This window comes from Rhinatrema bivittatum, chromosome 1 (genome assembly GCF_901001135.1).
Source record: "Rhinatrema bivittatum chromosome 1, aRhiBiv1.1, whole genome shotgun sequence".
Taxonomy (NCBI): Eukaryota; Metazoa; Chordata; class Amphibia; order Gymnophiona; family Rhinatrematidae; genus Rhinatrema; species Rhinatrema bivittatum.
The window spans coordinates 677,299,787-677,314,416 of NC_042615.1; the positions used below are offsets into that span (position 1 = coordinate 677,299,787).

Sequence of the window (14,630 nt, forward strand, 5' to 3'; positions counted from 1 at the left end):
CAGCGCAATCCCCTCAGGCTTCTCTTTATCTTCCTGATCCTCTAACCCGGTCTGCACCTGAATGACAGCGGGGGAGGGGAGTCCCTGGGCTCTAGAAGCTGCCTGCCTCCTACTATGTGCATCAGCCATGTCCATCATGCTCTCAGCCCTACCGGGAACCTCTCTGCCAGGTTCCCTCCCCACCGGAGGCGAAACCTTCACACAATGCAGCCAATTTGAGTCATGCGCGCCTGCAACTGCAGGCCTGACATGCATTCCCACACTCAGAGGCTGGTGCCATTACTGGAGCGCATCTCTCCAAACCTCAAAAAAGGGAAAACTGTCTGGCATGAGCCGCCCTCCCTGAGCTGTCCCAGACCTCCGGAATGCCGAGAATTAGTTTCTTCCACCCCAGGCGCCTGCCGTGCGACTGGAAAACACCCGATGGCTTGTGTTGGAATCTCCTGTTTTGTTTTGTTTTTTATGACACAGCACTTCAATTTCAGTAACAGGGAAACCCCAGTAAAAACACTAAGGGCTAGATTTTAAAAGGGTTACGCGCGCCGGGCCTATTTTAAAAAGGCCCGGCGATGCACGTAAAGCCCCAGGATGCATGTAAGTCCCGGGGCTTGCAAAAAGGGGTGTGGGCGGGGCGGTCCGGGGGCAGGATCTCTGACCATGGCCATTGCCGCTCTGTCAGAGGATCACAAGCCGGCAGGCTGCCGGCGCGCACAACTTGTGCCTGCCCAGAGGCAGGCACAAAAGGTAAGATAAACATTTTGGGGGGGTTAGAGTAGGGCTGGGGGGGGGGGAAGATTAAGGGAAGGGGTGGGAAGGTCAGGTTATACCTCTGAGCAGGCATAGGTTGCGCGCGCCAGCCAAGTGCCGGTGCACGATCCCTGGGCGCAGTGGAGAGGCCTCTGGCCCCGCCCCTGGACCGCCCCATCCATTTTTTCAAGCCCCAGGGCTTGCGCGCGTTGCTGGGCCTATGCAAAATAGGCTTGGCACGCATAGGCTTTGAAAATCTGCCCCAAAGTATTGAATTCAGGAGTTCTAGCAAAACAAAATTACAATAGTGTATCCCTGAAAACACAAGTGCTTTCATAAGTGATCACCAGGCGAAGGGAAAGATTTCAGTCGATGTACCATTTCCCAATTCACCATGCTGATTTGTGATTTCATTGTGAGTATGGAGTCTAAAATAACTCCTAAACTTCTCTTACTAAGGTGGAGAAGCCTTTCATCCCCTGTCGAAAGTGCAACAAACCCATAAGGTTTTGAATCTTTTTAGACTGACAGCTAGTTTATTAGCTGAATTCCAACCACTGCTTGCATTCAGCAGTTGGAAGATAAAGCCTGCATCTTACCCAGCTGCAGGGAGAAAATCACCTCAAAGCTGTCCAATAGCCACCCAAGAGACCAAAGGTAGATATTGAACTGTACTGGGGAGAAGGCTGAGTCCTGAGGGATGCCAGAACAGACTGGTTTCCAGCTGGAACATTTAGAATCCATCTTATCTTGTTCAAAACGACTGGTAAGGAATGATTCAAATCACTTAAGCATAATTATGTCACTTGTGTCAAAAACCAAGGTGATATCAAGAAATATCACCATAATAGCTCTTCCCCATCCAGTTCTTGATGCAAGGAGTTCGGCAGAGAGACTAATAGGGGCAGATTTACAAAGCCTATGCGCATAAAGGAGGTTATGCGTGCCGAGCCTATTTTGCATAGGCCCGGCGACGCGGGCAAGCCCCGGAACACGTGTAAGTCCCGGGCTTGAAAAAATAGGCGGGGCGTGGCCAGAGGTCTCTCCACTGCCACTTGGCCAGCGCTCGCAACCTATGCCTGCCTAAATAAAAAAAGGGGGGGATTTAGGTAGGGCTGGGGGGCGGGATAGAGGGGAAGGGAGGGGAAGGTGGAGGGAACGGGGAAAGCCATTGGGGTTCCTCTAGGGCTCGGCGCACACAAGGTGCACAAGTGTGCACCCCCTTGTGCGTGCCGACCCCAGATTTTATAACGTGTGCGGCTGCGTGCGCATGTTATAAAATCGGGTGTAGATTTCTGCGCGCGGGGTTGCGCGCACAAATCTGTGCCCACAAGTAGGTACAACAATCTGGCCCATAATGTCTCTGTTCTTTTCCTTTTGCAGAAACCTGACTGGAAGGAGTCAAAGACACCAATGTCTTTTATAAAATCTTGTAACAGTCTCTCCATGGTCCATTCAACTTCCCAAGAAATGGTAAATTTGAGATTGGGCACTAATTGGTTGAGAAACATCTAAAAAAAATTTTATTTTTTTTTAAACACAGGTCTTACAATTGCTCTTTTAAAATCAAAGGAAATTTACTTTCCACTGCTGAGGATTTGATCATGCTGGCCAGAACCTCTATCTTGGAATTCTTTTAAAATCCATGGACAAGGATTTATAGAACAATAAATTGGCTGCATACAACCAAGTAGTTTACTAACTCCGATCAATTGAGCAGAAATTCTCCAAGGTTAAGTCTCCAGGTATTGATGGGTAAACTGGCTCAACCAATTCAATCGGCTTTAAAGAAATATAAACCACCTGAATTTTAGTAAAAAATAATCAGCTATTTCCTCACAATCAGGATCACGTTCAAATGCTCTAAAACAGACTATGACAAAGTTTCTATGAATCTAGTGAGACAGCTCATAAACCGCTGGATGCACTAAGCTGTGATGTTTTATCGCGGAGAGTGTTACTGCGATAGTGGGGCCCCTCCCCCGAAAAAGCATCGCTGCTGTATGGCGCATTCTTTTGTCTCATGGGCAAACACCGCAGGACAAAGGAACGAAGCGAGTGTTCCTTTAACGCGATGGTGGCCCAAACTTCACGGGACCGCCATCGCCTTACATGGCCGCTGCCACCCTCCTCAAAAAATAGTGGGCAAACGGGGAAGCTGAGTGGGGAGGAGAGAGGAAGGGAAGGGGAGTTGGGGACTGGGAGACTACCTTTTTTTTTTCCTTTTGAGGAGAGGATAGGAAGGGAGGTTGGGGTCAGGACAGTACCTTTTTTTTTGTCCTACTGGGGGGATGGGGTGGATCCCAGGATCGTTTGTTTTTTTCTTCAGAGAGGCTGTCAGCGTCACTTGGAGGGTGGGAGAGGGGGTATTGACTATCAGGAGGGAATGTCAATGTCACTTGGGTTGGGAGGAGGGCAGTATTGACTATGAGGGGGCCATCAATGGCATTTGGGGGTATGGACTTTGGGAGGGGGGGGGGGGGCACCAGGGCTGGAACCTTTGTTTTATTGGAGGGATTTGGGGCTGGGCCAGGGCCGTTGCCACGTGGGTGCATTTTTTAAAAATTTACATTTTGGGGGGAGTTGGGGCCGCTTTGACTGGTGGCCCTGGGTTGAGATGGGGGTCAGCACTGACCTCTACTCAACCTCCCCGTTTTTCTGCTTTACATTTTTTTACTGCCACTTGAAATGTGTGGCAGGAGCCTCAGGACACGCGTTAGGGTCCTGGGCCTCCCACCACATATCTAACGCATTTTAAATAGGTGTTATTTTATCACAGCTGACCACTTTCTTGGTCTGTCACAATAAAATATTTACATCAAATTGACTATGCATGACCTGCTTTGCATGCATTTACATTATTCATGCATGCAAATCACATGCAAAGAAGGTAACTGTAATAAGGGAGGGTATCTGGGCAGGGAGATGCAAAATATCGCATATATTGCGCGATTATACATGATATAATGCGCATTAAACAACTAATGTGGCTTAATGCATCATCCATAAAGTTAGGAGCCAGAAAATTGTGGGTTAAGATAAGAGTGAGAAGAGGTGGGGTGGTGTGTTGGGAATCGTCATGTCAAGTGTGCCTGAGCTCCTTTAGAGCCTAATTTACTAAGGCTGTTTTCCCCATTCTGTGTCTATGGGGCAGGGGGAAATGTTTAGTAAATTAGGTCCTTCATTTAAATTTAATGTGGGTTCCTACCAGTTTCCCTCTCTCAGCCCTCTCCTTCTTCCCAACAGTCTCTCTCTCTAACATACCCCTTTGTCATTATATCTCCCTCATTCCCAGCAGTTCCCCTCTCAACCCCAGCTAAACTCACTTTAGAGCCACACGATGCAGGCCCTGGCCAGAAGAAGAGAGAGGTGTTCTAGCACTGGCTGGTGTGGAGCTCAAAAGCTCCAGGCACCATGGAATACATTTCTCGTTGACATAGTGACATGATAACCATGATTTGTCAAGCCCCGCTCTAATGGAAGGCTTAGCTAACAGACCTTTGGCATCTTAGGTCATAAGGGTGATTTAGGCAGGCTTGAATTTTATGGGCAAAAAATGCCATTTTGGCAGCATCAATTGCATTTCTTTTGCATTGAGTATTGACAGACACTTTCATTGGATAACAGTTTGGTGAGACGAGTTTAGAAAGTTAAAGAATTTGCCATGGACATTAAACTTTATTGTGACTGAAATTAGTTCTTTCAACTCTTCTAATGTTTTTAGGAGGAGAGAAATTGAGCTGCTATGTCCCTTATTTGGGGTTTTTTTTTTAAATTCATTGGAGTGCAACGAGCTCTATGTGAATTTCTGTGGATGTGAATTTTGTTTTGACTGTTGTTGACTCTAAAAAAAAAAATCACATAAACAAATATGGGGTATTAAAGCCTAATTGGCTATCTCTGATGTCCGCCAACCTCAAGCTAGGTACTTGCCATTCTTTTGGCTGTAACCATAAATATACTTGTGTACCATTATAATTATGAATCTTTTTACATCTCATATTTTTTGATTTTTTTTTTTATATGCAACTAAAACATCTTTTGGGTTTGTTATTTTTTTTTAAATGCAACATGTTTAAGATCACGAGAGGTCTTGAACGAGAAGATATGAATCGGTTATTTACACTTTCAAATAATAGAAGGACTAGGGGACATTCCATGAAGTTAGCAAGTAGCACATTTAAGCAGTCATTTATTACATCCAGGAACTTTATGTCTCTAGCACGTCTTGATCTTACATTTACCCAGTCAATATTGTGGTAATTGAAATCTCGCATTATTATTGCACTGCCAAATTGATTAGCTTTCCTGATTTCTCTTAGCATTTCATCATCTGTCTGACCATTTTGTCCAGGTGTATGGTAGTATACTCCTATCACTATACTCTTACCCAACACACGGGATTTCTACACATATAGATTCTACTGATCATTTAGTCTCTTGTATGATCTTTATCCTGTTGGACTCTATACCCTCCCGGACATAAAGTGCCACACCCCCACCACGTTGATCCTCCTATCATTGTGATATAATTTGTACCCTGATATAGCACTGTCCCATTGGTTATCCTCCTTCCACCAAGTCTCTGTGATGCCAGTTATGTCAATCTCATCATTTGCTGGTATACACTCTAACTCTCCCATCTTACTTCTTAGGTTTCTGGCATTGGCATACAGACATTTCAAAGTGTGTTTTTTGTTTGTATTAAGAACCTGCTTTTCAGTTCTTAGGGATAATTTGGAAATCATTAGCTTCGGTGATTTTGTACATATAGGCACATGGACTACGTTTGCTTTTATTGGAGCCTCTCTGTTGGGTTGCCTCTCTAGCTCCTGAAGCAGATGATTTACGTCGAAATGCTGGCAGTGTCAGGCATCAGGAATTAAGCAGGATATTTCAAAAGAAGAAGTGGAGGCAGTCCCTCCAGTTAAAAATAAATGGTTATCATTTTTTCCTGCAAAGAGATCCTGAATATTGAGAGAGAGGAAATGAAAATAAGAATGGATGTTTTTAGCTGCATTAAAAAAAAAAAAAAAAAAAGATGTTTTAGTTGTATATAAAAAATTAAAAAATAATATATGTGAGATATAAAAATATTCCAAATTATAATGGTACACAAGTATATTTACAGTTACAGCCAAAAGAATGGAGAGAACCTAGCTTGGAGTTGCCGGACATCAGATGTAGCCAATTAAGCTTTAATATCCCATATTTGTTTATGTGATTACATTTGTAGGGGGTGCTAAGAAGAGATGTTTTATTATAATTGACTCTAAAAATATAAACAGAATGGAACCCCCAGCACTGTTGCCAGTGTCAGTTGTTTTTCCTGGGAATGGACCCTTGGAGTCCTGGATGTTTTCCAGTAGTTGGTTCTTCACTTATTCCACCACAGAGGGGACTGGTCATTCCTATCCAGAGAAAGATACACTTCAGGCCTGTTCAACCACAACCACATAAGTACCCTAGTAACCAGAGAGGGGGATGGAACCCACTCACCAAGTCCAGCTTCCATAACATCCAGCATTTATTATTATTGTTTTAAACTGTCAGACTTACAAAGTAAAATTCCACAGATGAGAAGAAATGTTAAGAAAAGTGCATTTTTAATGTCTTGGACTGTATTTCACTCTCAGAAGGTTTTCCTAAGCAGAATAACAATTCTGCATATCATGACTAGAAAGACAGGGGGCATTCAAATGATTTGTCCTGCTAAGTTTGGGACTTAGCCAGACAAGCCTCAGGGTTTTACAATTACAGTGCCCTGACCGCCTCTCCATTATCCAACTAAATAGTTATAGGAATAAAACTTATCCAGGTTACTTGGAGGCATTCCAGGGAAGTGTTAAGTTATCCAGCTAACTCTGATATTCAGAATTAGTCAGATAACTCATTCAGCAGCCAAGTCTGATCGTGCTAGAGAGCAGTCCTAAGTTTAGCCCTATAACTTTACACAGATAACTAGGATTTTATCCGGCTATATTCAGCAGAGCACGAAATCAGCAGTGCTCTGTTGAATCCCGGAAAAGTTATCCAGCTAACTGTAGCCAGAAAACGTGTCCACTTCACGGGCTGCTGAATATTGGGCTCATAGCCCAACTGATAAATTGCTTTCTAGACTACATGTTTGTGTAGTACTTTCAGATACTCAAAGTATGACAAGTTTTCTTATTCACATAGTAGTGAAATCTTAGTAGGATTAAAACAGAAAAAAGGAGTAGTATATGTTTTCTTCAATAAATGATGAAGGACCCTTGAGAAACCAGTAAAAGTCACATTGTGCAATCACAAATATGAGTTGGCAACAGTGCATGGAACTTGCTATAGCATTATGGTATGGCCAGGCTACCTTCTTGAGCTATGAATGTGACGAATGAATTGTCAGCTAGACCTCCCTTTGTTAGAAGGTGCAATACATATGAAAGATGTGATCTCCCAAACAGCCAAAATTTAAACAAACAAACAAAAACAGAAAGATTTCTGTAAGATTAAGCCCAAGTCCAGAACTGTAAAGCTTTTGCACAATTGATTGAACTTTGGCTGCTTCCGTGTGGACTCAGCTGTAAAAAGGCTGCTCTAGCATAAAGGCTCATCAATCTTTGAGATCCTTCTGAGGTACCTGAGAGAAAAAGCCAAACAAAAGAAAAACATGAGCAGAAAGCACAATAACTAAAACCACCTTTGCAACAGATCACAAAACTACGGTATATTAAGATACACAGACCAGATGAGGCTGGTGGTCTTTATCGGCCAAAACATCCAAGTACAGTTGCTAACTATCAACTATATAAGCATATGCTTATATTGTCAGGCATTCCAAATCTATGGCTGATGAACTTCATTAACCAACAGATGGTCAATCACAGAAACAGAAGATTCAGGTACTCCTTACAGAAAACGACTCTGGTATTAATAAGCTACATGCCAATATTTCATTTTCCACATAGAACTCCCCTGGACACATGATCAATGGCCATGGTTCTTTTTAGAGATGTGAATTGTGTGCCAGATCGTCTTAACGATCAGATTCGGCTGGGGGGAAAAATCTGATCATTAAGATATGTGAATTGGAATCGTTTCCGATTCCAATTCACATTGCTAATTTTTTTTTTAGGGAGGCCCACGCCGCTAAAAAAAACAACCCCACCCGACCCTTTAAATCGACCCCACCCTCCTGACCCCCCCAAAACCTTTTAAAATTACCTGGTGGTCCAGGGGGGCCTCGGGGAGAGATCCAGGGGGGCCTCGGGGAGAGGAGAGATCCAGGGGGGCCTCTGAGAGCGATTTCCTGTTCCCAGGCACCAGCTGTTCTAAAAACAAATGGCGCCGATGCCCCTTTGCCCTTACCATGTGACAGGATATCCGTGCCATTGGCCGGCCCCTGTCACATGGCAGGAGCACTGGATGGCCACTGCCATCTTTTCTCATCAGCCCTAGGGGCTGATGAGTAAAGATGGCCGGCGGGGGCTGATGAGTAAAGATGGCCGGTGCTATCTTTAAAGATGGCGCCGGCCATCCAGTGCTCCTACCATGTGACAGGGGCCGGCCAATGGCATGGATACCCTGTCACATGGTAAGGGCAAAGGGGCATCGGCGCCATTTTATTTTAGAACAGCTGATGCCTGGGAACGGGAAATCTCTCCCAGAGGCCCCCCTGGATCTCTCCTCTCCCCGAGGCCCCCCTGGATCTCTCCCCGAGGCCCCCCAGGACCACCAGGTAATTTTAAAAGGTTTTGGGGGGGTCAGGTGGGGTCGATTTAAAGGGTCGGGTGGTTTTTTTTTTTTTATCGGGTCATCGGCGCCATAAAATGGCGCCGATGGCCCGAGAGTGGGAGATCGCGCCGGGACCCCCCCCCCACACTGGACCACCAGGTAATTTAACATTTTGGGGGGGGGGGGGTTCGGGAGGGTGGGGGAGGGTAAGGAATTGGTTTTAAAGGGTCGGGGTGGGTTTAGGGGTTGTTTTGGTGTGCCGGTTTTCCTGCCCTCCCCCAAATAATTCCCGTGCCCTATTTAACGATACAATACAAATGCCCCTGACGATGAATCGGGGGCATTTGTATTGTATCGTGCACTCTAATGATTTAGGATAATTTTAATCGTTCAAAAACGATTCACATCCCTAGTGCTTTTATCTACTGTGTACCCTGGCCACAGTGGGCTCAAAGCACCCCTCATCCCTGCCTCCTATCCCCCCCACCAGACAAAATATCAAGAAGCTGCTTTTCCTGCCATCTCTCCTGGCATGGTCACCCACTCAGCCTACCCCAACACAGAGCAAAGTACTATGAAAGGTCAGCTGGTGCCATTTTGAAACTTGTTAGCAGGGGGCAGACAGAAGTCATGCACTCTTCTACAGGACCCCTTTGATAGGAGTTGGCTGACAGGGGCCTTGCCAGGTGGGAAGAAAGAGTTGAGTCAGGGCACCATAGCCCATTGGTCTTTGGTCAGGGTGGAAACATAGAAATGACGGCAGAAAAGTACCAATGTCCAATGGTCTATCCAGTCTGCCCAGAAAGTTTCCCAAGGTAATGTCCTCCGTACCATGCAGGTTACCACCAGTCATGCTGCTTGACATGCTTTTCTTATGGACTTGTCCACAGAAGCAGTCCTGTATTTTTTCCTTAATGTCAGTGCATCAGTACTCCAGACTGTAAAAAAAGTCACGGCTTGTGTTGGTTGTCTCTGAATCTAAATTCCTCTTTCCCTCCACCCCCCACCCCCCAATCTCCTCCTTCGAAGCAGAGAGCAGTAAGAAGGTGTGGTAAATCTTTTGTCTGGATGGTTGGGGGAAGGGGGAAGGAGGAGACAGGATCACCATGAGAATGATCATCTATTCAGGGGGGTGGGGGACTGGATCAGGGCACTGTGGCTCTTGACTTGGTGTTGAGGATGGGGTGGCGATACGCTTTTGTGGGGGGATGAAATCTCCCATAGTAAATAGTCCAAAGTGAAAGGGCTGGCTAGCATAGGGGTTTTTACAATGCATCACATATATGCCAAGCGTTTTGGGATAGCGTGAAGACTAATTTTGCACACTGGATAAGAAGGCCATATTTTAATAAGAGCACAAAAAAAGCAGTGCATCACCCTTTAAGTGCCATTTTAGTGAGCACAGAAAAAAGTTTACTGGGTGAAAGCGAACACATTTTAGCACAAGTTTTAGAGCATCCTTATACGGAAACACCATTCGTGCCAAATTCTAGAATATAATGAAATGAATTGATCATGATCACAGATATAAAAGATCTTCTTAAAATAAGGGAGATAATAAAAGGTAATTTTAAGAAGCAGATCTTTTCATAAAAAAACCCAAAAAACAACATTCAACTGTGATTTCTCGCAAAGTCAAAATGACAATGTTACATTCTCTCATATTCCAGCAAAATCATTCTTGTAAAGAAAATGTTCATGGCCAATATCCATTGTGTCTAACAATTCTCATTTAAGATAAATAACAGCACAAAATTTCTTTACTGAAAAAAATGGTCACAATCATCTTTTCAAATATCAGCCTGACTGAACAACCAACATGGGAAAACCTCAGTCATTTAAGAAGACATGTTCTAAATTCACTATCACATTGGGGTAGATTTTATAAACTTAAGCGCGCACGCGAACAAAAGTACGCCGGATTTTATAAGATACGCGCGTAGCCGTGCGTATCTTATAAAATCCGGGGTCGGCGCGCACAAGGGGGTGCGGTGTCACGCCCCTGACATGCCTCCTGCCCCGCCCCGAAATTTGCGCCGCCCACCCGATACGCCCCAGACACGCCCCCTTTGCAAAGCCCCGGGACTTACGCGCATCCCGGGGCTTGCGCGTGCCGCCGAGCCTATGCAAAATAGGCTCAGCGCGTGCAGGGGGTGTTTTAAGGGTTACGCGCTTAACATAAGCCCATTATGTTCATTAATTTCATGATATTTTCCACCATATGGGACAACAATAATCCTGAATAATCATGTTTCCACTATCTGAACCATTTGAAATTACCTTTTCTAAATGCTAGTGATGAAATACATGGTATCATTTTGTAGGGAGATTCCAGATGTTTAACTACTGTATGCAGCCATATATGATACTGACTCCACATGATGGACACTGACTATTAAGACCTGGCTATTTGCCAAAGCATACACCTAATCTCCACTCTGCCTTTCCACCGCCCCCCTTTCGGTACCCTGCTTTTGCCCCATCCTTCTTCTTTCCGCCCCCTTCTCCCCTCTTCTCCCCCCTCTGCTCTCCACTCCCCCCTCCCCCCCTAATATTCCCAAATCCCTTTTCTCTCAGTTCTCTCAACATTGTACATATGTATATAATTGCAATTCTTGTTTAATATTTAATGCAATTTATCCCATGTTCTCTTACCCCTTTATTCCCTTGTTAACATGTTTTATCTGTTCCATGTAAAGCGCCATGCATGGCGTATATTTGCGTTACACTGTGAACCGATGTGATATCCTGGATGAATGTCGGTATATAAAAATTTTAAATAAATAAATAAATAAATAAATGTATTTTAGCAGAAATGCACAGATGAGGAACTTTGGCCAGAATAACAATACATGACTAAGTTATCTGATCTGCCTGTTTAACTAAGGAATACAGGAAGCAACCTAGGTGTATGTGTCAGGGGTAGGACCTAAATCTGCCTCAAAACGAGAACAACCAATCCAAGAAGAATGAGTTTATCAGGCAGGTGAATTGCTGTGACCAAGTCATCTCTCTGGTCCAAATGTCACAGGACCAAGATCATGCATCCCAACCCCAATGGGAAAGAGGGGCCCCTTTTTTCATGCTCCTGTTTGATTATGCATGAGCTCTTATATATGCATGTCCTACCTATTAAAAGCTGCAGGGGAGAGGGCTCAGGGGCAGCTGGCCAACGGAAGAAGTTCATTTGCATCAGCAGAAGATGACGCCGAGACATCACCACTGTCCTTCCTTGCGATGAAGGAGAAGAGCTTCTGTGTCCTAGAAGGCTGTATGTAAGAAAGTCCTGCCTATTACCTGGCTACTCGTGTCGAACCTGTCTTTTCTTCTCCAGGGCTCAGACAAACCTCCTTAGCTCAGCAAGCAACAGGATCCAAGAATGCATGCCCCTTTCGGCAGAGACTGCCTCCAGGACCTACAGCCATAGAAACTTCTCCAGAGTGAGTCTAAAGGTAATCTCCTAAAGTTATGGGGGTAGTTAGCTAGCTACATTTATCAATACACTCTAAGCAAGTCAAAGTACCTGATGTTCACCCTGAGTTCACTAATGATACAAAGTTTTAATATGTATAATCCTGTGCTGTGTTAAGGACTGCAGAGTCATGAGTTTTCTGTCTTATTCTAACTGTAAGCCTGAAATGTCTGATCAATAAAAGTCTGATTCTGAGACCAAGAGTTTCCTTTCCTGCACTGCTCAGATTGCATATATATGAGGTAACAAGTGGTCAGTTTCTGTAGTTCTTCCCCCCCATCCCCCACAGTCAGGAAGAGACAAGAGGGGGGAAAAAGTAGGTGGCAGTCCACAGGTTACAGAATATCCTTATTTTCCTACAAGATTGTCTTAGATGTTCAGCCATTGTTAATTTCTCAAGTTTACTTCTGTTTTAAAGAGAAGACTGTTAATCAAAAACATTCTTCTCTGCAGAATGTACCATTATCTCAAAATTATTCTATTTAGAATTTGAGCAGCAATACTAAATTTAGATATCAATGGTATTCTTTCATCTCATTTGTCATATCCTTTTTTTATCTTCTTGCTTTACTCACATAATGCTTGCATCCAGATAGCCTTGGATCCAAAATCCTCACTTTTATTTAAATCAGAGGCTTCACCGAAAAACATTTATCTTTGTGGATTGGGAAAGCAAAACAAGAGATTAAAAACTAGAATCAATGAAAACAAGAGTATGATCAGGGCAGGAAAGAAACCTATTCCATTAGTGGAACATTTTTATGAGATAAAACATCCAGCTCAATCCCTGAAACTACAAGCTATTGACTTAATTAAGTGGCATTTGTGCAGTGATGACCATGTTCATTAATGCAGAGGGAAATGCACTGGATTCTCAAACTTGGAATAATGAGACCTGAAGGACTGAATAATGATTGGGATCTCTGATACTTCCTTGAATCTGGATATTATGAAATTAACCAGACTAACCAAATTTATTCATGGGTTGAGACTCTCAGAAGGGGGAGCCTACTCAGGGTACATGTAATGTTTCTATATAAAGATGAATGGTTAGAATATAGCCTGAAGGTCTCATACTCTAAATTAGCTAGCTTTTGTGTACTTGATCTATGTGGCGATTTGGACAGTGCTGAGACACTCATTTCAACTGAAAATTGTTCATCCTGATTGTTGGTTATTTAGTCAGACTATCTGATGATATTATTTGAAAAAAGATTGTGACCATTTTTTTTTAGGACAGAAAATTTGAGCTGCTATACATTTAGGTGAGAAGTTACAGATAGTAGATACCAGCCATGAACTTTTCTTTACAAGTATTGTTGTGCTGCAATAAGACAGTGTGATATTATCATTATAACTTTGAAAAGAAATCACATTCGAATGACTGTCTTTTTATGAAAGGAGCTGCTGTTAAAATTAATCTGTATGTGTCTCCCCTTATTCCTTGGAGTGTATTACAATTCCCAAGTTTTCAGCACCTGGTGGGAACATGGAGGGAGATGGGACTTTTACTCTTTTGGGGGATCTGGCATGATTATAGGAGCGATGGTTCTGCCCAAAAAATGTAGGCATGGGATGTTGAACTGTGCAGATCGACAACACCGCAGCACTAGGGAAACAAAAGAACTGAGGCTATTTACAATGTTCCACCTTCTACCTGTTTTAATATTTCCTTTATATTTAAAATAGAAAATCTTTTTTAGCTGTGACCATGAATAAATCATTGTGTTATATTTTAGAACTTACAATGGGAATACAAACGGTATTTACATATAAACACTTGTGGTGTTTTGTTTAGAGGTAGTTTGTATGACCACTGTGGTAACAATAGCATGAGTTATTGTGTGCATGCTGATGACATTACTAGCAAAACCAGAGGAATAGGAGGACGATGCTGAGACAAAGTATTTATTCCTTCCAACATATAATACCATCAGCCCTCATGAAAGTTCTGTTTTGGAAATGAAACGTTTGCATGTAGGTATGCAGATTACTAAGAATAAAGACTGAAAGATTTTATCTGTAAGGAGTATCTGGATTTGCTTTATTTTTCTAGGCTTTTTCTGCTCTCATATTCTATGTTCCATATTCTATTAGATCAGATGAACAATATAAGGGTGAAGAGGAGTGTAACTGGGGGAGGGGGGCTGTGGAGGAGGAGTGATGCTGGGGGACAGTGGTATGGACTGTCATGATGGGGAATTAAGGAGATGTGTGTGAAAGATACATGAAGGGGGATGTAGAACATGTGTAACACCAGAGGCAGGAGGACAGGGGGATGAAGAGGTGTTTCCTCAAGGGGTATGTTGAAGATATTGAGCAGTGCTGAGGGAGGAGGATTGGTAGGTGAAGAGGGGCAGGCACCAGGGTGGCAGGGATAGCCAAGTGAGAGATTAGATCATTTTGTGTGGGAAGTGGTATAAAAAAAATGGAGCATGTTGCTGGAGATCAGGTGAGGAGGTACAGAACATTACCAGAAGCACTAGGGGTGGAGGTGGAGAACAGGATGTGACGGTAGAGTGCATCTTTTTGTGGGGAGTGAGGTGAAGTTTTATTTTGGTGTGGGGAGGGGTATTACTGTCACACAAATGTGCCACCACAAGGGTGTGGGGATGGAGAAACAACCAAAGCACAGGAGGCTGGGACAATGACAAATGTGGGTTGAAGGAATGAGTAACAGTGGCTGTAGAGGGAGAGA

General features: G+C 43.6%; 1 protein-coding gene across 10 annotated transcripts in view; it reads right to left on the reverse strand.

Annotated features, from left to right (window-relative positions):
- Positions 1–6,250: 6,250 nt before the first annotated feature.
- Positions 6,251–14,630, reverse strand: part of ATG10 (autophagy related 10) — a 599,909-nt gene continuing 591,529 nt past the window's right edge. For 9 of the 10 annotated variants that reach the window (XM_029573980.1, XM_029573954.1, XM_029573973.1 and 6 more), the window contains one exon: positions 6,251–7,366. The gene's annotated coding sequence lies outside the window, so the exon portion shown is untranslated. Of the gene's footprint in view, positions 7,367–13,582; positions 13,586–14,630 lie in introns of all 10 variants that reach the window. The other variant, XM_029573937.1, reaches the window with a different exon arrangement.